This window comes from Natator depressus, chromosome 6, assembly GCF_965152275.1.
Source record: "Natator depressus isolate rNatDep1 chromosome 6, rNatDep2.hap1, whole genome shotgun sequence".
Classification (NCBI taxonomy): domain Eukaryota; kingdom Metazoa; phylum Chordata; order Testudines; family Cheloniidae; genus Natator; species Natator depressus.
This window is the reverse complement of record NC_134239.1, coordinates 114314619-114341537: the sequence shown is the minus strand read 5'-3', so window position 1 is coordinate 114341537 and position 26919 is coordinate 114314619. Positions and strand designations below refer to the sequence as shown.

Genomic DNA, 26919 nt, shown 5'->3' with positions numbered 1-26919 from the left:
GAAGACACTTCAAACTTTCCCCAGCTGAACTGACCAGTAATGGGGGAGGTCTCACAATGCCTTTGCTTGATTAATGAATTTATTTGCTAATTAGAAGGAAACCGCCATTTGCACATGAATATGTTGTTAATCAGCAAAGACAGAAGAAAAACGGAAAACACCAGTCCAGCAGTGTTGTAGCAAAATATTTGCTGGGCTAGCTGTATAGCTAAGAAGCAGGACTGCTTGTGAGGGGGTTACAATTTTCACCCCCCAAGAGGGTTTTGGTGTGGAAAGCAAGATGGGCAATGCTCAAAAGGTTCAGAATCAGTCCCACTCAGGTAAACCCTTAAAATACTGGATATGCTTGAAAATCTTCTAGAATCTCTCTAAATTGTTGGTCTCTCCCTCTTCACCCTTCCCTCTGTGCTACCTGTTATTCTTTTCTCTTTCTTCTCACAGTGCTATGGACTGGCTCTGTGGGAACCAGTGGAGGCTAGGCAGTGAGGATGGGGCAAAGAGCTAGAACTCCTGGCTCCACATCTTGCTCTATCATTGACAAACCATGTGACTTAGGCAAATCACTTGACCCCTCAATGACTCAGTTTCCCCACCTTTCGCCTGTGGACAATACCACTTGCCTGTCCCACAGGGAGGATAAGAATTAATTAGTTAATATTTGTGCAGGACTTTAAAATATAAGGTGCTGAGCCTTAATTTGCATTCACTGGAAGCCCGGCAGGATGTTTGAAATCAAGGAACAAGCAAACAAAACCCTGGCTTGTGTTCAGAGACAATACAGACACATCAGTGTTCTGTAGTCTTCTTACAAAAGCAGAAAAGCTCATCAAAGCCAAAATGATATTAAAAAAATCCTAGACAAACTGAAATGGCTTTTGAGAATGCTGTTAAATCTCAGATAGTTCACATGATGCAGGGTGTGGTTTCAAAACTAAAAGCACCTCACCCCATTGCAGGAAACTGCAGATGAATAGCTAAAACACCTAACCCATTGGGGTGGGAACATCTGGCAGACTGTGGCTAGAAAAGTATCTATATCTCCTCAGGTAGATGGTCACTTTTCACCAGGACATGGTTAAACTTTGATGGACTGGTTCAGTCTATTATGCTGTATTCACTCTTGTAGATAAAAGGGCTAGTCAGTAGCTCTTGAGAGTCTCAGTTTCATGCCTCTCTGAGTGAACTGCATATTGGTTGGAGCACTAGTGATTCTGAGTGTTGGAGAGCTCTTGATTTTTGTAATTCTTAATTCGTCTGCTGTCAGGTTGGCATATTTTGCTGGATATGTGCCCAGATTATGAGATTTTTTTTCTTTTTCTTTTCGATGACATTGCTGCAAGCTGTGGAAAGGATAATCCCACTGTTCTGATAGATAGAATCTACCCATTACTGTGTCATGTAAATGTTCTCTCTGAAAGAAGAGAAAATGGAGAACAGCTTCTTTAATTGATTATGAATCATTGAACCTAACTGGCATCTAGCCCTACTCCAAAATGGGGAAAAGGTAGCTATTTTTAAAGACACTTGTACATTCCATTAAAAATACAAAGTACAAGTTATCACTACTTGTCTATTTGTATGGCCCAAATTCAGAGGTGAGTCTAAGCAAGTCTAAGAAAGTCAAGGGGAGTCAAACTTGGAGTAGCTCACACATTCTTTGTCTGTCGACAGTGAGTATGTTTCATAAATTTATACTCCCTCTGGACTTGCTTAGACAGCCTGTCACTTAATTACTCATTTAGGCTCTCTTCGACTCACAGGGCCAAATGCATGAGTTGGATCCTAGTACACTAGTTTGGGGCTGGTCTACACTACAAAGTTAAGTCTGCTTAACTACATCGCTCAAGGCTATGAAAAATTTCACACCCTGTGTGATGTAATGAAGCCAACGTAAGCCCTGGTGTAGACACTGCAAGGTGACTGAAGAATTCTTCGGAGAGGTGGATTTACTACAGTGACAAGAGAACCCCTTCCCTCACTGTAGTCAGTGTCTACACTACCCCGCTGCAGCTGCGCTGCTATAGTGTTTCTATTGTAGATGGGCTGGGGATTAATACACTCACGGAGACAAAATGTGTGAAAAGCCTCTGAGAGAGGAAGTATGGTCTTGAGATTAGCCATATAACTAGAACACAGGAGGCCTAGGTTCTATTGCTTTGCCACACAATTCCCATATGATGGCACACACTTTGAAACGTGCCCACTAAATTTGGATGCGCTCATTTTTTGAGGTACCTTACCTGCCACAGGTTAGGAAAACGAAAATAGAGACACCCAAAGTTAGTGGACACTTTGGGAAATTCTGGCCCTCGTACTGCAGTCAGGTGTATGTATGTGGACCAGGATCTGGGAAGCACAGGTGCTGTTTGCTTCTGTTTTTCCTCTGGGGGGGCAGGTTGCCAAAAGGGGCTTGGGTGGGGCAGGAATAAATTGGGGTCATGGTCCCTCTGAATCAGCCCCAAGAGAGTTTTCTGCTCCATCCCAATGGATCAGCCTTGGAGAGGCTGCACAGTGTGGGGAGGAGGTGAGCAGCCCTCAGTGGTGAAAGAACAAGTGAAGGACTACTTAGAAAAGCTGGACATGCACAAGTCCATGGGGCCAGATCTAATGCATCCAAGGGTTCTGAGGGAGTTGGCTGATGTGATTGCAGAGCCATTGGTCATTATCTTTGAAAACTCGTGGTGAACAGGGAAGGTCCCGGACGATTGGAAAAAGGCAAATATAGTGCCCATCTTTAAAAAGGGAAGAAGGAGAATCCGGGGAACTACAGACTCACCTCAGAAGAAGTGCAACCAGGAATATAACCCTCCTTACCAGAGCTGGATTGGCTCTGCTGTGCTAACAGGAGTAAAAACTAGTAAAACCTATCCTTGCCCCTAAACTCATCAGATTGGACTGACGGAGCAGATCTGTTGATTTCATTTGCAAGCAGTGGCCCTGTACCATAATTACCAGGCCCTGTACCATATTTACCAAATTTATATTGTTCAGGTTAGAGCTCAGCTTTAAAGGGAAAGACAGGTATTTCTACGGATGGGGCCAATTGTCAGACATTGTAAATCAATAGAAATCCACTGAGACCAATGGCACAACATTGACACCTGCTGAGGGTCAGGCACATGATTATCGCCCACAAATTTCTTTTACTCACTAGTTTTACCTTTTAATTTTCCATTCCCCGTGGCTTGCCTTATGCTGATGAGTAATGGACCATTTACAGTGCATCAAAATAGTACAGCTGTGTGATGAGAGCTTCGTTCCGTTTAATCTGTTCTGACAGCTCATGCAGCAGCACACTTCCTTCGTTCGCCAGATTATACCCCTCAAATGTGAACCCGCTGCCGAAAGCCACATCATATTTTTGCAAAGAGGACACCAGCCTGGCAACTTCTTCCCACAAGATCATTTCTAAAAGCGATCCTCTGCCATTTTAACAGCTGGCAGTGGCTGATTAAATAAGAGGAGCCCAGGGTAATGAGAGATCCAGTAACTGATGCCCAGCAATCAGCGGTGTTAACAATTGTAGAAGCAAGAAGGCTTCAGACACCAGACATCAGTTTATCGTAAGGCGAACTGAGCAGACTCAACAACTGTAAATAATTGTGTGGATAATCTTTATTACATCAGAATAAATAAGCCCCTGTTATATAGCTTTGTTCTCCTGCATTAGGTTGATACTGCTTTCGCTGACTACTGTATGTAGTTCTGTTGGCTCTCGCGGGGCTACATGCAGACATGCAGGACTGAACGCGAACTACTCATGTATCAAACTGAGTGAGACGACTTCAATGGTAGATGTTGGTAGATTTAGGTACCCTTGATGTTTATTTTGTTGTATCTATAATATGCTTCTCCTGATGCTTGTGAGTAGTCTTAAGGGCTAAAAGACTGTAGGATCAGATCTTTAATTCTTAAACTCACAGCACAGACTTATTATAGCTGTGCCTATAATGATAGGGTTTTCTTTTCAATCATAAAATTTCCCTCTTCTATATACTGGTTATTGCAGAAAAATGAGTATTTGCAAAAGGAAAATGTTTCTGTGAGTATAAGACTATTTCATGTAATGCAGGAGATTTTATTTAATATACTGCATCAAGGACTTTGCTTTTGGAAACATATGGTCTGGTCCTCCAAACTCTTGCAAGAGGTGTTCAACACCTGTTAGAGTAAGGCCATAAATCATACTCACAGATGGCACAAAATGGGAAGAATTAGTTTTTGAATGTTGAGGTGTGTTTATCTCCTGAGTCATTCTGGGTCTCAAAAGCATAAGCTCTGATCCTGCATGTTTCTGCACAGGTGGACCTCTCGTCGCACCCGTGTAGAGCCCCGTGGAAATCAGTGGGCTCTGTGTAAGCGGGCAAGGCTTGTCTGTGTACAGCTCATTGCAGGATGGAGGCCATAAGGAGTACATGTGCACATTGGCTCTAAATTCATAAGTCATTAGAGCTCACTGAAAAGTGGGGAAAAAACCTGAAAATTTTGAAATAATTTGTGTTGTGTTAGTTTATGATCAGAGATGACGTCTCATGTTGTGACATTTTTCACATTTGCATTGATATTTTTATTTTTGAAAAAATTATGAATTTCATTTTTAAAATAGGAATTTTTTTAAAAAATGAAAAATATTCACCATGTGCCTAAGATGATTAATCAAAACGTTACACAGCAGTAAAGCAAAAAAAGTGGGGAGGTGGAGGAAAGTGAATTTATCTCTTCTTTTCTCTGTTCTAGTGTATAATCTTTGATTGATTAGCTTAAACGCATGGTTGAATTTTTAATAAATAAACATTTCTGAAAATTTCCTGTTTTGAAAATAATTAAAACATCAGAAAGATTTTAAAAATGATAAACACTACTAAGTTTTTTGAATAATTTTTTTTGCAAAAATTTGATTACAATATTTGGAAAAAATCATTATTTCCCTCCCGAAATGTTTTTTTTTTGACAAAAAACAAAAGTTTGAAAAACTTCAACCAGCTCTAAAAGCCATAGATTATAAAAAACAAAATCAGTAGGTATCCTGGATGATGGACTCTGGTGACTGTATACCAGAAAGGGTTTGTTTCCTATTTTATGAGCCCTCCTCCTTTCACAGTAAGAGCTCCCCTTTGTTTTTGACTTTCAGGCCCTTTCTGTCTGTATGCTCTTTCCATTTAACACCACGTTCACTGAGTTGATGTAAGAGACTGACATCAAACTTTTATGATAGAATACTTCTGAAATGTTTAATGTTTAACCTATTTTCCCGAAACAATATAAAGTCACTGTCTCTTGTGGTTCATTGATTTCTATCTATGAACAACTGCAGACAATGGAAGAGAACAGCATGCACTATAATGATTAAACATTAGCTCAGTGCACCACTTCCCTATATCATCAAATCATGTTCCATTAGTTATTAGCTCAAGAGTTTGTTCTAGGGTGGATAACAATGGCCATTCAAAAGTCGCTTACAAGCAGTGGCCAATAGACAAACTGAAATACACCAAATGTAGAGAATTTTAAAACAAAACAGAGGATTTCTTGGGGCTGGCGGGGGGGGGGGGGAAGGGGGAGGCAGAAGGGAAGGGGGGAAGCAATGAGGAAAAGGGATTTCTCAATATGTCAGAATTATGAGCAGTCCCTCCTTTTGGTGAACACTACCTGACACAAGTTGTGCCACTGATAAGCATCCCACTTCAAACAACACGGATTCAGTTCAATCCACCGGACGCTATGATTGTTCTGTGGCTCTGGCAGATACCCAGTGCATCTTACTTATCACACATAATCATGTCTTTTAACTCTAGTCATAACCACATCCTGGACCTTCTACTTACGCTGTTCGAAATGACTCTCATGGCAAGCAGCATCTAAAATCATTAGAATTTCTGTCCGCGTACATAGCAACCAGCTGTGCTTCAGTGCTAATCACAATAAGAATATTTTACTCTTCTGTGGCACCTTCTTTCTGAGGATCTCAAAGTGCATTAAAAACATGAATGAGATAGATAAGCATTGTACTCCCCATTGTTCAGATGGAGAAGCTGAGGCAAACAAAGCAGAGGGCTCCACTCTGCTCCCATTGAAGTTAAAGGCAAAACTCCCATTGACTTAAATGGGAGCAGACATGGGACTCTAAGAGCCTGGTCCTACAAGATACTGAGCACATCCTGAGAGACTCAACTTCCATCAATTTCACTGGGACCTGAGGGTACCTTAGAATCTCACAGGATCAAGCCAACATCAGCAAATCTATTGCAGAGCAAGCAATCCTATCTGGACACTTTGTTGCAACTGCCATTTCCCACAGACTGGTCTCTAGGGCCATGTCTTAGCCAGTCCAATCAAACCAACAAACCAAACAAGCAGAAAGCAAGGAAATGTGTAGTTCTGAGCTATCTTGCACAGGATCCTATCACCCTGGCTTCTTCCTCCAAAAGTGAGTTCCTCGCCATCACAGGTCCTAGAGAATTTATTTACAGTATGTCATATTCAGCCCATGCAGTGGGCCAGCCCAAGACCCAGAGACGAAGCGTGGGAGGGATATGGGGGGGGTGTCAGGTGCTCCCCCCAGATTTGCTGCTTGGCTTGTACTGAGCATACTCAGTGACACTGCTGAAGCCGGTTGCCCTCACTCTGCCCCCCCCACTATTTGCAGGCTCGGTGGTGTCTGCCTTGGCCCATGTCAAGTCAAGTCCTATTTTGAGGGCTTAAGTGGGGCATGGGGCTTTGGGATAAATTTCACACCATTTGATTATAAATTTCAGCTCTCAGGAAATCAAGACACCTCCAATCCTCAAATCTAATTAAATAAAATCATATCCACATCCCAGGGATGTCGCATACACAGAGAATTAACACGAGCAGTGAATGCCAGATCTAAAACATCAAGGTTCGCTGACACATGAATCTACCCAGTTCCATGAATACCAGGCAGACACTTGACACCGATGAGGTGACTCATTTTATTAAGGCGTAAATCCTACCTGAACTACTGACTTCAGAATGGGAACAATAAGTCCTATTGTCACTTCCTGAATCTTTCCACCTGCCTAGGCCATGTTCACACTCACACCCAAAAAGCATTGGATACAAAGCCCTTCTACTGGGTGAGCCTAGGGGGAGTCTCACCCTGGACAAGCGAAATGGAGCTGTGTTAAGCTGTTCTCAGTTAGAAGGTGCTCCTTTAATTTCTCTCACTTTCCTTGCTTTCTAGAGCCCCTCTTCACGCAGGCGCTAGTTCCTTCCTTGCCACCAATTGCCAAGTCTACCAACTTATGACTGAAAATCAGAGCAAAACTATGAGCCTTAGTGATCCAGTAATAAGTGACAGGCAAGGGTACCACCTCCTAGGGTCTGTGCTAAAGCTGTCTCCGAAAGTAGTCACTGTGGATGAAATTCACCCCTGGTCAGAGAGCCACCACAAGGGACCACTTAAAAAACCATGTAAGTCCAATTCTGATTGGGACTTAGTGGTGCATAGGCCGAATCCACGGTGGTGTAATACCACATTACAAAATCCACTTCAAATAAAATAAAAGGCTGCAGCCTGATGTTCGCCCTCTGCATGGGGATCAACTTCACCCTTGTTGCATTTATAGCACCTATTCCACTGCTAATGCCATATCCAGATGAGACCCCCCTCTCAGGGTAACCCAATCGTTTTCTCTTTCTTTCCCAATTATTCCTTTGCCTTTCTCATGTCAGCATGTCCTCTATAGATTTCATGGGAACCCCAGTGTTTAGCCCTTCTTTGCTGAGATCTTTTGATTTAGGGAAAGGACTGAAGAAGGATTAATTCGGAATCACTTCCACTTCTGGTTATAGTCTTTGTCATATGAGCTGATTGTAGCCGTACCACTGTCAACAGCTTTACTTGCGCAAGAAGCAAAATGTTTAACTCTTTGTAAAGCCTGCGAAGGACAGGAGAGCTCAATCCCAACATTTGATGCTTACCTTATTCCTGCTCCTCTAGCTACAGCTTCAATGGTTTAGAAAAACAAAAAAGGGGTGGATTTTATTTATCAATTATTTTATTTATTGCATTTCCATAATAGGCTATTCAGACGAAGCTGTAAAATTCCATGGGAATTTGTTACATAAAATACGGTAGTTAATTTACCGTACAAGATGTACCAGTGAGAAAACACAGATACATAGCGATGCAGATGTACAGAGCCCTCCCCTTCAATCACCGTACAGCATGGGTTCAGTTCCCCAGCAACTGTTCAGTTCAGCTGAGCTCAGAACTTAGTCAGGGTTTTTGTTTTGGTTGTATAGGTAACACTAGAACTATATCTGTACGTAACAGTGAAATATGGACAGAGGGCTAATGATAGGTAGTGTTAAGAAGAACACACCAAGTATCAGTAAGGAGGCGGATAGGGGTACGTGCACAGCTGGTAGATCTGGAAGGCGGTACGCAATAAGAAAAGTTTGGCAACCTCTGAACTAGAGCACATCTTTCAGAAGAACATTTAGTGTTGATTGAAGAATCATGGTAAAGCCACCAACATTCAAAATGTGTGTTTATTTAATTTGATTAACTCATTAAATAATTATTTTTGTTTTGTTGAATACATCCATACTCTGGCTCCAGGTGGTTGCACCATGTTAAACATATTTTCAAAAGAAAAGCATCTCTCTCTCCTAGCTATGTACTGTTCTACTTTGATATATGATCAGGGAATACCAGTGACAAAGTCCCTGGAACTGTTGATTCGACAGAAAAAGCCTGTTGGTCAAAAACAGAGCTGGTTGGGGAAAAAGGCGGGAAAACATTTTATGAATTTTTAAAAGAATTCTTACCCTTTTCTTGAAGAATCAAAACATTTCAAGCACCTGTGTAGTTGGACAAAAGAACAGAAAAAAATGAGAGTTTTATTTAAAAAATGCCTTGGTTTTCCCCCTCAGATTTCATCAAAATTTCAAAAATATTCACCAGCTCTAGTCAGGAACTTGTAGTAAGAAAAGAGCTGAGGCAGTCAAATGCTATATTGATTAATGACATTGTGCAAAATAGAGAAATCCTTTGTCTTGCACCACTCTTATTTCAGTGGTTTGAACACTGCTGTTTAGGTCACTCTGGGCAGGGACATTTGTAGGGAGCCATCCCATTCTGGTCTGTTTCCTGCAAGAGGATGTTCTTTTTCCTGTGATGCCTTCAGTTCCTCATCAATTTTCTCTTCCCAAGTGCAAGTCTGCTTACATCTTCAGCTTGCCAGGACAGCTTTCAGGTGGGGATTCCAGGCAGCGAATCCTGAACCCAAGTTGCCTGAAGAATTAAGACAGATGGGACAAGTAGGGGAAACAGGAAAAGAATACTAAGGAATAAATGATGCCATTTAGTCACAGCCCTTTACTGAGGGCAGTACAGGATCACATCACCACTGGGGGAGCTCCCTATGCTCCCAGGTGAGTATGGGGATTACATTTGGTACCATCTGATGGTGTTCATGGCTTGCTCTACATTCAGGTGTGGAGAGTCACCACACCATAGCCCCACTTCCTCCTCTCCCTTTCCTGCCCCTTCTGGGGCAATGTGCACCCCATGGGTGCACTGAGAAAGCAGCCCTGGCACTTCCATGAGCAATGGGACTTTGATTTCTTCCCTAATCCCTGTCAGGAGCTTTCAAGGCACTGGGAAGTTTCTTTAAATCAAGAGCTGATCCTCTCGGGCCACTGGGCATCTACATAAGAGCCTGGAACAACTAGGCCATAGGCTGGGGGTTCGTTACTGAGCAGGAGCTTTAATCATAAACCAGAATAGTTTGTTGCCATGGCTGCAATGTCAGTTGATCCAGTTGTCCTCCTTTTTCTGGTTCACTCTGATCTGGTCTTTCTGGTTTCCTGAGGGTCTGTCCTGGTGCTCTAATGTCCAAGAATTCAGGAGAATCAGAGACCTAGAGTAAAAGAGAGAATCAAGACAGGACAAAGAGAGAGACTGTCCTATGTGAGATCATTTTTTCCTCTCTTCTCTTTCAGGATATTTCTGGATCATTCCAGAAATGTTCACACTTCGTTGTTTCATTTCTAGCTAGCTGCTTTGTATACTCTGTGTTTACATTGCTTAATAATCTGAATATTTGGGTTTTGGTTTTTTACTCATTAGTAAGGATAACACAACCAGCACCAAACATATATTTTGGGTTTAGTTTATGCCAGAAAAGGACTTTTGACTGTCTTATGATACAGGTATGCAGTGTAGTCATAACCATGTTGGTCCCAGGAAATGAGAGACAAGGTGGGTGAAGGAACATCTTTTGTTGGACCAACTTCTGTGTAGTTTGAACGCTTGTCTCTCTCACCAACAGAAGTTTGTCCAATAAAATATATCATCTTGTCTCTTTATGATACAGGTGTCTGTTTTTATTGATTTTAATTAAGCTTTTAATGCTTAAAGTTGTGTACTGTGGACATCTTGATGTTAGTTTATCTTTCCCAGAGATCTGAATATCTGTGGCTTTATCTGACTGGCAGAGCAGTGAGTGATTAGGTGAGATTATAGAGATTTTAGTCTCATTTGAGAGACATATATAAAGGAGAGGACATGCAGGAAGATTTGGGACCAGATTCTGATCTCAGTGACACCACTGTCATTGAATTATATACCTATTAATTACACTGGAATTACTCTGAGTTTACCAGCATCAGAATCAGGCCCTTGATCTCCAACAATAAGACTTCTTGAGGGAGACAGCATTGAAACCTAACTTGCTATACACAAACACTCATGGTTTGTGAGATTATATGCCTACATGCCATCTGGTTGATTTTATACAAGAAAAGCTGATATGGAGACATTAGTATTGTAGCAATAAGTACATGTGTTGTATAGTGGTTATTAGTACTAAAATTAATAAGTTTTTTTAATGTAACATGCACAGTAAACTAGGACCGTTCTTGTTCATGGGTAAAATTTTCAAAAGCACCTAAGTGACTTCCTAAGTCCAATTTTCAAAACTGCCTGATGCATTTGGTGTCCTAAATCCCATTGACTTTCAATTAGGGCTTGTCTACATTGCCCACTGGATTGATAGGCAGCAATCGATCCAGCGGGGGTCAATTTATCACGTCTAGTCTAGATGCAATAAATCGACCGCTGAGCGCTCTCCAGTCAACTTTGGTACAGTTTACCTGAAGCCTGAGAATTGTACTCTTTTTAGTCAGTAGCCTTAAAAGTTGTACATGCATTCAATATAGAGACTAATTTCTATTTCCTCAAAGCAGCCTGCAGAATGACTTCTAGTTTTTCCTTCCTATCTATCTGTGACAGAAGTGGAGTTGCTTTGTAATAGTTCATGAAGACTGTATGTTGACCCAGTATTTGGGATCTTTAGTGTATAGATATATTGATCTAGTTTAATAGAGGGCTGTAAGGAAAAACAAGCAGGAAAAGAATGGCTCAAGATAAGCCACTCCTCAGCAAACACTGAGGGTTGTTAAGGGATAATGGCAGAACCACTGGCTCTGAGGACTGTGATGAATCTTCTGCTGAGCCTACCAGATTAGTTTTGTCTAGAAGGACCAAAGCCAGGGGACACAGAAGAACAAAGGGACTATAGCATTTTTAAAAGGGGTTCGCTCTCAAGAGAGGGGGAAGTTGTTCAAGGGCAGCTGGTTGAAATAGAGGCATCCGCTGAGACATCTGAAGAAGCTAGGCCTACCTAGATTACCATCAGGGGCTGGTAAGCTTTTAGGTATGATAAACGAGTGTAGACTGTTTTCTAAAATCCTTTTTTCTCTAAATTCTTTGGTCCTACTGTTAAAATGAACAATACACTGGTTGTCTAATCACTGTACATCTCTGGTCACAGACTCCCAAAGGAAAGAACCTCAGACCTGTTGGCTAAGCACAGTTGATGCATAGGGCACTACAGTCCAGGGCTGGTCTAAGACATTGGAGAATTGTGAAATTCCACTCCAGACAGACAAAGGCATGAGGCCTGATGACTGAGGGTATGCAGAGAGACCAGGAAAGGGACAGAAATGTAGCTAGCCCTGTAAGCGTGACACTGTCTATCTATCTAGGTTTTCAGAGTTTTCTCATCTTTTCTGTCAAAATGTCCAAATGTCCACAATTCTGAAAAGAATGAATCAAACATTCACATACTTCACATGACATTATGTGTACTTAGAAATTGAATGTGGTATATTTTGTTATCTCTCTGACCATGTTGTTTCCATTTTTTTGCAAATATCTAACAGGTTATTTTATTATAATTTCTATGTATTTAGTTAGTTACAGAAAAAGATAATTGGAGAAACTTCCCATTGGGTCTAGTGTAAATCCAGGGGCATCAGTGAAGTTACACACATCTGACACCTGATCAGCCCATGAGGGGTTTGGTATTATAATGAAATTCACATATAGAATGTTCGTCATTCTTTTACATCTTCTAGTCTTCCCATGAAACCAAAGTGAAGACCACAAATCTGTAAGAGTGAGCCATGAAAGTGCTATTGGAGCTGGGGCAGAGAAGGGGAGAGGAAAGATCAGATCATGTAACAAATCTCACTGGCATGTCAATGTAGAAGCCAAGAACTTTCATCATTGCCTCTGCATGCTGCAAAGAGTTTCTCTTAACATTTTCTTGATAGATGTCTCAAAAGTAAAGAGACATTTAAAAAGCTTTATCTAGAATCCAACCCTAAATTAGAGCAGCTTGACAGAGTAAACTCAGAATAGGCCACTTCTATAGAATTCACAAAAAGAAAAGGCGTACTTGCGGCACCTTAGAGACTAACAAATTTATTTGAGCATAAGCTTTCGTGAGCTACAGCTCACTTCACGAAAGCTTATGCTCAAATAAATTGGTTAGTCTCTAAGGTGCCACAAGTACTCCTTTTCTTTTTGCGAATACAGACTAACACGGCTGCTACTCTGAAACCGTCTATAGAATTGGAATCATTAAGGGAATTATTTGTGACCAATTTGGAGTAATCATGACTCAGTAGGGAAGTTATTGATTACATAAACCTGTGCTGCTCGATCACCTGAAGTCTCCTTTTCTTAATGCTCCTATGCTTTAGCGATAATGTAAAATGGTTTAGTACCAATAGAACAATGCAATATAGACTGAGATTCTACTACAGCATACTCCTGCCTGTAGCCAGAGTTACGAATACTTTGGGAATGGAGGTTGTTCGTAACTCTGAAATGTTCGTAACTGAACAAAACGCTATGGTTTTCTTTCAGAATTTACAACTGAACATTGGCTTAATACAGCTTTGAAACTTTACTATGCTGAAGAAAAATGTTGCTTTTAACCCTCTTAACTTAAAGGAAACAAGCACAGAAACCGTTTCCCTACCTTGTCAAATCTTTTTTTTAAACTTTCCCTTTATTTTTTAATAGTTTACGTTTAACACAGCACCGTACTGTATTTGCTTTTTTTAGTCTCTGCTGCTGCCTGATTGTGTACTTCCAGTTCCAAATGAGGTGTGTGGTTGACTGGTCAATTCATAACTCTGAGGTTCTACTGTATCTATTAAACCAGTGCAATAAACTAGTTGAAGTAGTGGGATTATCTGTGTAGCACTGATGGCCATCTGTTCAACTCTGAAATCAAGTTAGAAACAAGATACTAATTGATGTAAATATATATATATATATATATCCCCAAATATCCTTAATACAGAACATGCTCATTCCCTCCAAGTTCATTTGTGTTTTGGAGAAGCAGCCTGCTTCTGTCAACAGAGCTGTCAATCTCTTTTCCTGTGTTCAGTAGGAAATCTACCCCTGCAACAAAATATTTATTAAATGTTCTTGGAATAGACTGTTAAAATGGGAAAGCATGCACACTGCTGCTTTTACAAATGCCATCAGGTCCCTGCTAAAATACTGTGAATATATGTGTGTGTATTATGATCTGGGTTAATCCTTGTTATGGGTTGACTTAAAACCATATTGAAACTGATGTGTGAACACGCCCTTCATTTAAGATAGTTGTAAGAGTTAAAGGGCCATACCTAAAACAAGACCTAACAGAGTCCCCAGAAACCAGCATTATGTGGGCAGAGGGTTCAACTCTGTGTGTGTGTGTGTGTGTGTCAGAGAGAGAGAAAGAGAAGCAGCAACCTGTAAGCACATTGTGATCCTGGAAAAAGCTAGAGAAAGAGCTTTTGGGTCTGGCGTTGGCGAAAGAGACTTGGGGCTGTAAGGTAAGAAATGACTTCTTTCGCTTTTGGTTCCTCCGGCACTAAGAGAAGCAGGAATTTTGTACATTCCTTGTTAATAAACAAGACAGCATCAAAGAACATACTAGTCTCCATCCATTTTTACTCCCACCAGGGAGTAAAACATCCCCAGGGCCTTGAAATTTGACTAGCCAGTCAGGTCAAAAATAGGCAACATATAATGGTTGGCTCCAAAGAGTCAAATGTCTGAATCCAGCTGATCCATCTTTGACTTCTGTCAGTTTGCAGTTCTTAGTTTTGCAGCCTCATGTGAGAAATCTTTGTCACATGCTAACACCCTCCTGACTGGCTAGTCAGAAAGGCTGCACCAGAGGTTACATTTTCATATTCCAGACAGCGAGTGCCAAGGATTGAAATGCCCAGCTCAGCCTGCGATACCAACGAGTAACCATATTATCGGATTCACCCACCCATAAGAAAAGGATAGGTGCATGGTATCCAGACAAAGGGATATTTCTGTGGGAATTGGGCTGGGCTCATGACACAGTACAAATGCTCTTCCTCAGGTGTTGGGCATGGAGAGGAAAGAAACTAGCTAGTTATTAAAGAGCCCTTGTTCAATTTCTCATCTTCTAGAGTTCACTCCTGTTATTTCAGCTAACTTCACCAAAACTCTGTTGCCCAGATCTTCAAAGGTATTGGGTGCCTAACTCTTATCGAGTTCAGTAGGAGTTAGGCAACTAAATACGGATTCAAATCTGGCTCACTTGGTAAACTGGGTGCAAGCAAACTCTCTGTGTTTTAGCACAGCTAAATGTAAATGTGTACATATGGGAACAAAGAATGTAGCCACAGATACAGGATGGGGGACTCTATCCTGGGAAGCAGTGACTCTGAAAAAGATTTGGGGGTGGTAGTGTAGAATCAGAGGAACATGAGCTCCCACTGTGACACTGTGGCCAAAAAAGCTAATGCAATCCTGGTCTGCATAAACAAGGGAATCTCAGGTAGGAGTAAAGAGGTTATTTTACCTCTATATTTGGCACTGGCTCAACTGCTGCTGGAATCCTGTGTCCAGTTCTGGCATCCACAGTTCAAAAAGGATGTTGATAAATTGCAGAGGGTTCAGAGAAGAGCCATGAGAATGATTAAAGTGTTAGAAAACTTGCCTTATAGTAATAGACTCAAGAATCTCAAGCTACTTAGCTTAAGAAAGACTAAGTCAGGGGTGACTTGATTATAGTCTACAAGTACCTACCTGGGGAACAAATATTTAATAATGGGCTTTTCAGTCCAGCAGAGGAAAGGTATAATAGGATCCAGTGGCTGGAAGTTGAAGCTAGACAAATTCAGACAGGAAATAAGGTATACATTTTTAACATTTTTAACATTTTTAGTGAGAGTAATTAATAACTGAAACAATTTACGAAGGGTCATGGAGGATTCTCCATCACTGAAAATTTTTAAATCAAGATTGGATATTTTTCCTCTAGGAATTATTCTGGGGAAGTTCTCTGGCCTGTGTTATATAGGAGGTCAGACTAGATGATCACAATGGTTCCGTCTGGCCCGGGATTCTGTGAATACCTTCGAAGATTTTGGGCCCATGCTCTTTCTCCCCGAAGCCTGAGACCATCTTTATGCTGCCTCTGTACCATAGGCCTCACATAAAAACACAATACTTTAGGGAGGCTTATAAATCATAGCAATATACCCTATGTAATAGACAGGTGTGACTGACAGGTGCACTGCTTGCCCAAGCATCCGCATAGCCTCACCCTTGGTCCTCCCCTCCCTTAAACTCTTCCTGCATTTGCTACCTGCACCTTCTGTATTGGTCTTGGTTTCGATGGCAAATTTGTTAGGACAGGGACGCATGGTCCATAAATACCTTTAACAACCTGGCGCTCTGCCTTTATTTGATCTATAAAGTGCCACTTGCGGTGTTATATAAACAACATAATTGGTTTTATCCTGTTCACATTTCCGTATTTGGGACCTGACTTTTATAAAATAAAATAAACGCACAAAATAAAGCACAATTATACAGCTGATTTTCATGAGCAAGTACCTGTTTGCCATATGGAGATGCAAGAAATGTGTGTGCAGATTAGGCACACCTCTGTTTTATAAACTCAGGTCCAAAGAATATTTAATGTAGAGAATTCCTCATGTTTAAACATCTTTAAAGCTCTAAAAATGCCAAACTGTACAACATCTGCCCTGATGTGAAATGAAGCAACCCTGCAAACACAGCATTTCCCCCTTGTTAGCATATTTTTCACCTATTCCAGTTCTGCTCTGGCGTGTTGGCAAAGTAGCTGGACACATTGTGGGACACTCCCAACTCTCATTTTGTTTCCAGTTTGCATTTTGCAGTATCCCCATGGCCCGTACATGTTTTAGAGAATGCAAAAATTAGTACAAATCTCTGGAGGAAACAATGATGCATTGCATTTCTTTTGCCCTGATTTCTGGAAGCGTAATAGTTGCTGTCATGTTATCGAAGACTTCTCTTGGGGAGAGGGGAATTAGAGAACAGGAGGAGTGGGGAGGAACTATGAACTTGAGCAAACCAGTTTTTGCCAATGCTAAACAACTTTCCTCATGTATTAGTATCCGGACACATTGCCAAGACAGCAGTAAGAATATAATGGCACTCCCTAGCTTTAAGTCACAGTACCACATAAGTGGGGTAAGCAAATGATGCAGCCAGATCTGTTCATTTCAGTGCTCAATTTTTAAGAGTAATAAGCTGTTGACAATAAAAGAAAATCAAAAGAATTGTGTGTTTGAACTGAGCTCGTGTGAGAAGCTATATCTAGTACAAATGTATTGTTAATGACGCAGTTATGCCTGGGAACGGATCGTAGGAAAAGAGATGTTTGATTTGCTTTCTCTCTCCTAAGCAATGTGTTTTCAGTCACAAGGAAGTTGTGCTGTCTCTCCACGCTGTATACATACAAGTGCTTGCAGTCGTAGGCTCACAGTGGTACAAAGACACAGCATGTATTGAAACCCACACACCACTTTCCTTCTACACCCCAGTGTGAGTTCCTAGCAAGGAACAAGCATAGAGTTCAGTCCTGCCCTAAATGAAGCATTACAGCTGTTGCTTCAGTACAGCGGGTATTGAATTTCACAGGCTGTGTAATCTGCGACTGCACTCTTTGGCTTGGGGTATGGCAACAAGCCTCACCGGAGCTCAGCCACTCCCTTTCTGACTGTAGAGAAACGCCCCAGTCTACATAGAAGGAAAATTGTTTTGCTGGATTTCTGCACTGCCCTTATTCCAAATGCAATAGAGAGACAGGGAGAAAGAGCGAGAGCTTGGGGGAAGGCTCTGGATTGGTGTTCTGGGCTATTTCAACTTCAGGGCAACTTTTGAGAACTTCAGTTATTTTTGGTAAGTTTGTTTAAACATCCCTCTCTCTTTCAATGATGCAGTTTGCTCAAGTTTGCAATAAATGAAGGGGATCTTAAATTAGAATTGTAGCTGTGTGTGTGTGCTTTGATATAATGAGGGTCATAAAGTTGCCATGCTACCAGCTATGCACTTGATCAGTGAAACATACACAGACACGCACGTTACTGACCATCAGAAATCTGCTGATGCTGAGGGAGGAAAATAGCTGAGACTTAAAATAAGGTGCACCCAAATATAACACATGAGGCTGCATGGAGAGTTAAATGCTTCCACATCTGATTTGTCTTGTTCTTGCATTTGGAGAAGCAGTGCTACAAATTAGCAAGCAAGTTCACAGCACGATTGAGAATGTTCTGATCTGATTTCTTGATACAGGTGACTTTGCACTCATGCATATAGATATCAAAAGCTTTCAGGGCATGATCAGTTTTGAGTCCTGCACACATCTTAAGATTCAACAACTTGTCTATTTCAGTCACATTTCTTTCCCTCCTCCCCACTCTATATACTTTACAGTGAAACCCCTCATAGTGAACTAGGACATAGTGAAACTGTTTATACTGAATTAAAATCCTACTCCCATATTGTTTCAGTGCACCACAATTTGCAATTTGCTTGCAAGTGAAGTTGTCTTATCATGAAGATGATTCTTCTATGTGTGGTTTCCACTGTATGCATACAGTTGAATTTTACAGTAGATAATATGCTCCCACAAGAGGGATACTGTTATATGTGCACTATATATAATAAATACCATATGCATAGAATCATAATATATGTGCATGGCACTAAGCACCCTATATATTGGTAGTATATGAGGCTAAAATCAACCTCAAAGCTTTTAAAGACAGAGATGCACAACCTTGCTGGTGCAAATGGGATCTCATATATCTTTCCTATGGGAGATTGCTCCAGCAAAACCTGCAAATAAAACCTGCCTAAGAGCTGTCTGTCTACCTATCTAGATTCTTATATAGTCCCATCAACACAGTTACTGTGCACCTTAAAGATCTTTGATCAGATTAACATAATGCTAAATTCAATGCCAGGGGATTTGAAGTGGGGCAGCATTGCATCTGTGGCTACTGGTAGAAAGATCTGGCAGTTTTAAAACCTTTGATAGAAAAGAGAAAATATTCAAATTAGAAAACACCAGATGGATGGGCCTGTACCACAGAAGTAACAGTTCTTCTCTATGATTTGTGAAACAAGACACTATGAAGATTTAATTCTACTCCATATAATTATCATGATTGGTGTCATGTTAACTGTAATTATTGTTTTTCTTGTACAGATTGTTATACTAAAGAATAACCGTATATAAATTATTCACAGTCTTAAAGAGAGTTTTCTCCCAAAACTTTATGCTAGCATACTCCTTGTATATACAGGGTTTTAGGAATTTAATCTGCACCACAAAAATGCATCATGCTTGAGGACTTTTTATTGAGCTGCTCATCTTTTCTTCTTTTTAAACTGACAGGGGGGATTGAAACATTTATTTGCAATAACCTTAAAAGTTAAACTATAGAACAGCACTAGTCCTGCTACAGTGTTCATAAATTCTATGCTGGCTTTAGCTTCTCTGTTGGATAATGTAGAGTTTTAGCTGAAATAGCATAAACAAACTTTCTTTGATCTCGTCATTTTACTATTTTTGGTGTGGCACTCTCGTAAAGGACTTTCAACTACTAGGTTTGTGTAAATCTTATTAAAGTCAGTTTGACTGTATACTCTGCACTTAAAAGTAATTCACTGAAGATGGCTAAATTCCAGTCTACTGTACAGCTGTGTTTAGTATGAAAGATGGCAAGGTCTTTCAATCAGAAGGGATGTCTGTAAGGTTTGTTAGTAATAATTCTCCAGGTTTGGAGACAGTGAATATTTTAGGTTTTTAATCATCTTGGGAGATCAACCTGAATTCCCCCAAATGAGGTCAACATGCCTTTATTCACTTTTGGCTGAACATGTAGCTCAATACTGCAATGAAATCCAGCTGTCTGTCTATAATGTAGAGTCAAAAAGAAAAGGAGTACTTGTGGCACCGTAGAGACTAACATTTATTTGAGCATAAGCTTTCGTGAGCTACAGCTCACTTCATCGGATGCATGCAGTGGAAAATACAGTGCGGAGATTTATAAACACAGAGAACATGAAACAATGGGTGTTACCTGATCACTCTTGTTACAGTGTGTATGGTAAGGTGAGCTATTACCAGCCAGAGAGCAGGGGTGGAGGGGGGAACATTTTGTAGTGAGAATCAAGGTGGGCCATTTCTAGCAGTTGACAAGAACATGTGAGGAACAGTGGGGGTGGGGGGGACACACACAAACATGGGGAAATAGTTTTACTTTGTGTAATGACACATCCACTCCCAGTCTTTATTTAAGCCTAAGTTAATTGTATCCAGTTTGCAAATTAATTCCAATTCAGCAGTCTCTCGTTGGAGTCTGTTTGTGAAGTTTTTTTGTTGAAGAATTGCCACTTTTAGGTCTTCAAAAACAGACTCCAATGAGAGACTGCTGAATTGGAATTAATTGCAAACTGGATACAATTAACTAAGGCTTGAATAGAGACTGGGAGTGGATGGGTCATTACACAAAGTAAAACTATTTCCCCATGTTTATTTCCCCCCCCCCCCCGCCCCCACTGTTCCTCAGACGTTCTTGTCAACTGCTGGAAATGGCCCACATTGATTATCACTACAAAAGGTTCCCCTCCTCCTCCCACTCTCCTGCTGGTAATAGCTCACCTTACCTGATCACTCTTGTTACAGTGTGTATGGTAACACCCATTGTTTCATGTTCTCTGTGTATATAAGTCTCCCCACTGTATTTTCCACTGCATGCATCCGATGAAGTGAGCTGTAGCTCACGAAAGCTTATGCTCAAATAAATTTGCTAGTCTCTAAGGTGCCACAAGTCCTCCTTTTCTTTTTGTGGATACAGATTAACACAGCTGCTACTCTGAAATATAGAGTCAGTGCTTCACTCTGTAAGAGGTGCCATTGTTTATAAAGGCACGATATTACTCAATGTAAATAAGGTTGGCAGAACCTGGCCTTTAATTATTTATTCCAAGAAGTATTCCGCTCTTCACAAAGCAATAAGAATTTCTACTTCTTGGTTTGAGTCTTTAAAGAATCACCAAAGCTCTTGTTCTTGAATGTATTGACTTTGAAAAAAGGGTCCCTGTTGTACTGTAGAACCAAAAAAAAAACCCACTAGGGAGTTAAAATAATAACCCATCCAGGAAGAAAGGGGGGCATTTTAAAGGTTGGAAAGTAATCTACAGTGTATCATATATAGGTATATTTCTGTGTGCTATAAAATCAGTCCATGATACATATCCAGCAAAACGCGCTTTGGAAAAGTCAGGGCTGTCACCCTCAGGAAGACCAACCTAGCATGCTGCTGTGGAGTCTAAGGCTGCGGGTTCAGCCTTACAGTACTGGGTTATTTAAAGAATGGCTCCATAATGCTGCAACCTTCCACCAAGAAATCCTCTAGCCAGAAGCATGGATAGCTCTGCCTGAAGGTGGGGACCCGACATTCCCTATAAGCAGGGGTAGCCCCATAGCTCAGACAGGACCAACCTATGCCGAAGGCAGGAAAACTGGAGCTCCCATGCTTTGCTTCCTCTCTGGGTCCTAGTGCCAGCTCCCCTTCCCTGTCCAGGCCACCCAACAACAGCGCCCCATCCCCCTCCCTGTAGCTCCTAATGCCTGCAACACTTCCTCTCCCTCCAGAAAAGGCCCTAGTACTGAGGGACTAGCTAGCACCTAGCTCCCTCTGCCTGCTCTGAGGCTAGGTCAGATGGAGATTAGGGTACTCAGCCTGGAGGCCCAGCAGGTTGGAAGAGGTCAGGAGGATGCTTCAGCTCCATCTTTGGGACAAGTGAGGAGAGGGATCCCTCCTGTGAACAGCAGCAGTGCCTGGCCCCTGCACAGGAAGAGTGAAGGTGTGAGAGGGGAGGACACCTAAGACCACTCAATAGCCAGGTACACTTTATCCTCCAGATATTGTAAGGCGGGGCTTTACTATCGCGAGTGGTGGAAACAAAGGACAAGGGAAAGGACGGGGCCCTCCATGTGCTAAATTCTTCTTAATGACCTCCCTATTTCAAAAAAGGGGTCTGGCTCCATTGGAGCTGGGAGGGGCAGGACCAAGCTCACCTGGACGTACCTGAACTAGCTGTGCTCAAGCTAGCACCTAAAAATAGCGTGTCTGTGGCAGCATGGGGCTGCTCAGGCCAGCCAGCCAAGTACATACCCCGTGGGTCAGATGGGCTTGTATTGCTGGGGGGAGGGGGAGGGACTAGCCCACGCAGCTGCTGGGGCTGCACTATTTTTCTGTGCTAGCTTGAGCACAGCTAGCATGGGTCTGCCTACGTGAGCTGGGGATCACCCCTCCCAGCTCAAATGTAGCTGTACCCACCGAAGGCTGTAGGTGGGCAAATAAAGTCACTGAAGGACAGTGCCTTCTTTCAGAGTAGCAGCCGTGTTAGTCTGTATTCTCAAAAAGAAAAGGAGTACTTGTGGCACCTTAGAGACTAATGCTCAAATAAATTGGTTAATCTCTAAGGTGCCACAAGAAGGGAAGTCAAGGGAATCGACACTTTATTGTCAGAGGGCAAGCAGTGACTAAAGGGTCATTCACAATCTGATCCACAGTGGTGGGCCAAAGAGGGAGATTTCCAACACACCTCTGAACAACATATTAACCCACAGAGACCTTCCTACCAAGACTACAAAAAGAAGGATTCTAGGTGGACTCCTCCTGAAGGTCGAAACAGACCGGACTTCTAAATAGAGTGCTTCCGCCGACATGCACGGGCTGAAATAGTGGAAAAGCAGCATCACTTGCCCCATAACCTCAGCTGTGCAGAACACAACGCCATCCACAGTCTCAGAAACAACTCTGACATCATAATCAAAAAGGCTGACAAAAGAGGTGCTGTCGTCATCATGAATAGGTCGGAATATGAACAAGAGGCTGCTCAGCAGCTCTCCAACACCACTTTCTACAAGCCATTACCTTCTGATCCCACTGAGGGTTACCTAAATAAACTACAGCATTTGCTCAAGAAACTCCCTGAAAAAGCATAAGAACAAATCCGCACAGACACACCCCTGGAACCCCGACCTGGGGCATTCTATCTGCTACCCAAGATCCATAAACCTGGAAATCCTGGATGCCCCATCATCTCAGGCATTGGCACCCTAATAGCAGGATTGTCTGGCTATGTAGACTCCCTCCTCAGGCCCTACGCTACCAGCACTCCCAGCTATCTTTGAGACACCACTGACTTCCTGAGGAAACTACAATCCATCAGTGATCTTCCTGAAAACACTATCCTGGCCACTATGGATGTAGAAGCCCTCTACACCAACATTCTACACAAAGATGGACTACAAGCCATCAGGAACAGTATCCCCAATAATGTCACGGCAAACCTGGTGACTGAACTTTGTGACTTTGTCCTCACCCATAACTATTTCACATTTGGGGACAATGTATACCTTCAAACCAGCGGCACTGCTATGGGTACCCGCATGGCCACACAGTATGCCAACATTTTTATGGCTGACTTAGAACAACGCTTCCTCAGCTCTCGTCCCCTAATGCCCCTACTCTACTTGCGCTACATTGATGACATCTTCATCATCTGGACCCATGGAAAAGAAGCTCTTGAGGAATTTCACCATGATTTCAACAATTTCCATCCCACCATCAACCTCAGCCTGGACCAGTCCACACAATAGATCCACTTCCTGGACGCTACGGTACTAATAAGCGATGGTCACATAACCACCACCCTATACCGGAAACCTACTGACCACTATGCCTACCTACATGCCTCCAGCTTTCATCCAGACCACACCACACGATCCATTGTCTACAGCCAAGCTCTACGATACATCCGTATTTGCTCCAATCCCTCAGACAGAGACAAACACCTACAAGATCTCTATCAAGCATTCTTACAACTACAAAACCCACCTGCTGAAGTGAAGAAACAGATGGACAGAGCCAGAAGAAAACCCATAAGTTACCTACTATAGGACAGGCCGAACAAAGAAAATAACAGAACGCCACTAGCCGTCACCTTCAGCCCCCAACTAAAATCCCTCCAACGCATCATCAAGGATCTACAGCCTATCCTGAAGGTCGACCCATCCCTCTCACAGATCTTGGGAGACAGGCCAGTCCTTGCTTACAGACAGCCCCCCAACCTGAAGCAAATACTCACCAGCAACCACACACCACACAACAGAATCACTAACCCAGGAACCTATCCTTGAAACAAAGCCCGTTGCCAACTGTGTCCACATATCTATTCAGGGGACACCATCATAGGGCCTAATCACATCAGCCACACTATCAGAGGCTCGTTCACCTGCACATCTACTAATGTGATATATGCCATCATGTGCCAGCAATGCCCCTCTGTCATGTAAATTGGTCAAACTGGACAGTCTCTACGTAAAAGAATAAATGGACACAAATCAGATGTCAAGAATTATAACATTCAAAAACCAGTCGGAGAACACTTCAGTCTCTTTGGTCACTCGATTACAGACCTAAAAGTGGAAATTCTTCAACAAAAAAACTTCAAAAATAGACTCCAATGAGAGACTGCTAAATTGGAATTAATTTGCAAACTGGATACAATTAACTTAGGCTTAAATAAAGACTGGGAGTGGATGGGTCATTACACAAAGTAAAACTATTTCCCCATGTTTATTCCCTCCCCCCCCACTGTTCCTCAGACGTTCTTGTCAACTGCTGGAAATGGCCCACCTTGATTATCACTACAAGAGGTTCCCCCCCGCCCCCTCTCTCCTGCTGGTAATAGCTCACCTTACCTGATCACTCTTGTTACAGTGTGTATGGTAACACCCATTGTTTCATGTTCTCTGTGTATATAAATCTCCCCACTGTATTTTCCACTGCATGCGTCCGATGAAGTGAGCTGTAGCTCACAAAAGCTTATGCTCAAATAAATTTGTTCATCTCTAAGGTGCCACAAGTCCTCCTTTTCTTTTTGCGGATACAGACTAACATGGCTGCTACTCTGAAAAATGGCTTTAATGGTTGCTGAAAATAATCCGGACTGGTTCATATGCAGAAGAAATAAAGGATGGAACTGGTGCAGGGCCTTATCTTGCTCCCCATGGCAAAACTCCCATTGACGATTAGCAGAGCAAGTTCAGGCCCACGATGACAGCGCGTGATCGCAAGCCAAACTTAAGAGAGCAGAAACACAAACACATGACATAGTAGGTGTATCAAAGGGATTGGTTTCATCTGCCAAATAAAGACTTCTCAGTCTCTGTAGAAAGTAAATCTTTTTGCCCAAATGCAAATAAAAGTAATCAGATTAATATCATTGCCAAGCCAACTGAAAAACACTCGACATTAGAAAATGGTCCAAGGAGATAGTAAATATCCATTCTGCTGTCCACACAGCAGAATGAATATGCCCTCCACTTAACTTGGGTAGCATTAGGCTGTAACTTTAGTATACAAACAGCGTAACTGTAACAGCCATGTCATCACTGCAGCTATCTGCTTTTAAAGTACGGCTTTACCTCGCTTCTGCCTTCGTCCTTGCTCCACATGCTGAAAGCTAAGGACCCTCCTGTTGAGAGGTGAATCCTCTGAGGTGCCTGCTGATTGTGGGTCTAGCTTGGCCTCCCTCTACTCCAGAGTTAGGGATCAATCTGCTAAACTTTTCTCTCTCCTTGTTCAGTACCAGGAGCCAGGCAATCTGGCCACCTCCCCCTACCTAAATTAGCTTAATGAAGTAATGACAGTTCCCATGGCCATCAGTATTACCTGCTGTACCAGAGCACCTTGCAGGCTGCAGTCACAATTCCAGAAATCTGATGTATTCAACTAGTCCAGCTACCCATTTTCCTGCCCACTCCCTACCCCTGTGGTTCTGCACTAGTCCTGGAAGGGCAGCCTCATTCACCTTCTCCTTAAGAATCTCCCTGGACCCCTCACATGCTCTCTTTCCAACTGTCATAGAATCATAGAATATCAGGGTTGGAAGAGACCTCAGGAGGTCATCTAATCCAACCCCCTGCTCAAACCAGGACCAATCCCCAACTAAATCCCTTGCTCCCAAACCTTTCACCCTAAGCCAGTGCTGATCTAAAGTTCTTTACCATTCCACCAGTGCCCAGATGCCCAGTCTTTCCTTGCCTCTGCCATGTCTGGATCTCATGCTGCTCCAGCCATCCAGCCCCATCAGAATTATTTGGAAGGCGGTGGTGAAGAATATGAGTCTTAGACTAAAGCGAATTCTCCAAGTACACGTGCAAGAACTGAAATCCTGTGGGAACTGTGATAGTCCCTTACCTGCATTGTGAGGACTATTTAATTAATAGCTGTACAGCATTCTGAAGATGAAAAGTGAATTAGAAGTAGTAGTTAATCATTTTTAAGTATTGGTTCTATCCAACAAATGCAGTTAAAACTAGTTGAAAGTAAACCTCAAAAAGGTTTGAAGTGTCCATTTAGTTCAGATAAGCATCCAAAAATATCTGTATGTGAAATGTACCCAAGTTTATTAGAAAGTCCAAGGTCAGAAAAAAAAAAAAAAACAGTCCAGAAATTTCAAAAGAAGCAGCTCTCTCATGAGATGGCTAACATTTTCTGGTTCTGACTGAGCCTTTCCTGTATTATTTCTGCTTCTAATATCAGCTGTAGGCAGATTAGAGAAGCATGCAAAAATGTCATTAAACATTGTCTGAGCTCAGATTTTGGTGTGGTTCATGCTTTAGGTGAAAGTTTGAGTTTATTATTTTATCTGAACTGTGTCTCCTATCACTAGTTAAAGTTGACATCGTGCACATTATGGGCCTGATTATGAAAAAAAAGAGGCATGTAATTGTGCAGGAAAATGTGCATACAATTCTGTGCCTAACTAAAGTAAACAGTTACTCCGCCCCCATTGTATTGGCAAACTGAGTAATTACATGACTATTTACACAGTTGTGGTAGTGGTGTGCAAATTAGGTGTGCAATTGTGAGCCTAACTTTTTATAAATCAGGTTTCATATTGACAGCTATTCATTGCGAGAAAAAATAAGAGTGAGTGGTGACATGTCTCTATTAACCTCGTAACACACGATTGCACTGGGGCATAATATGACCATTAATTAACTATTGTAATAGGGTAAGCAGTCGAAAACAAGATGTTTTTTAGAAATATTTCACACAAAATATTCATAGAGGGAGATTTCAGTTACTTTGGTGATTTGCTGACAACTGGATGGAAACATTGCATGGGACAATTGTGGAAGGCATAAATGTAGGGATACCGCTTAGTAAACCAGTGTTAAGTTAGAT

The 26919-nt window shown here is 41.9% G+C and overlaps 1 protein-coding gene across 2 annotated transcripts in view; it reads left to right on the top strand.

The window, feature by feature from the left end:
• AHNAK2 (AHNAK nucleoprotein 2) overlaps nt 1–26919 on the top strand; it is a 100915-nt gene that overhangs the window by 7551 nt on the left and 66445 nt on the right. The window contains exon 1 of one of the 2 annotated variants that reach the window (XM_074956347.1): nt 17415–17536. The exons of the other annotated variant lie outside the window; for it this stretch is intronic. The gene's annotated coding sequence lies outside the window, so the exon portion shown is untranslated. Of the gene's footprint in view, nt 1–17414; nt 17537–26919 lie in introns of those variants that run through there. 2 annotated transcript variants of the gene reach the window in all.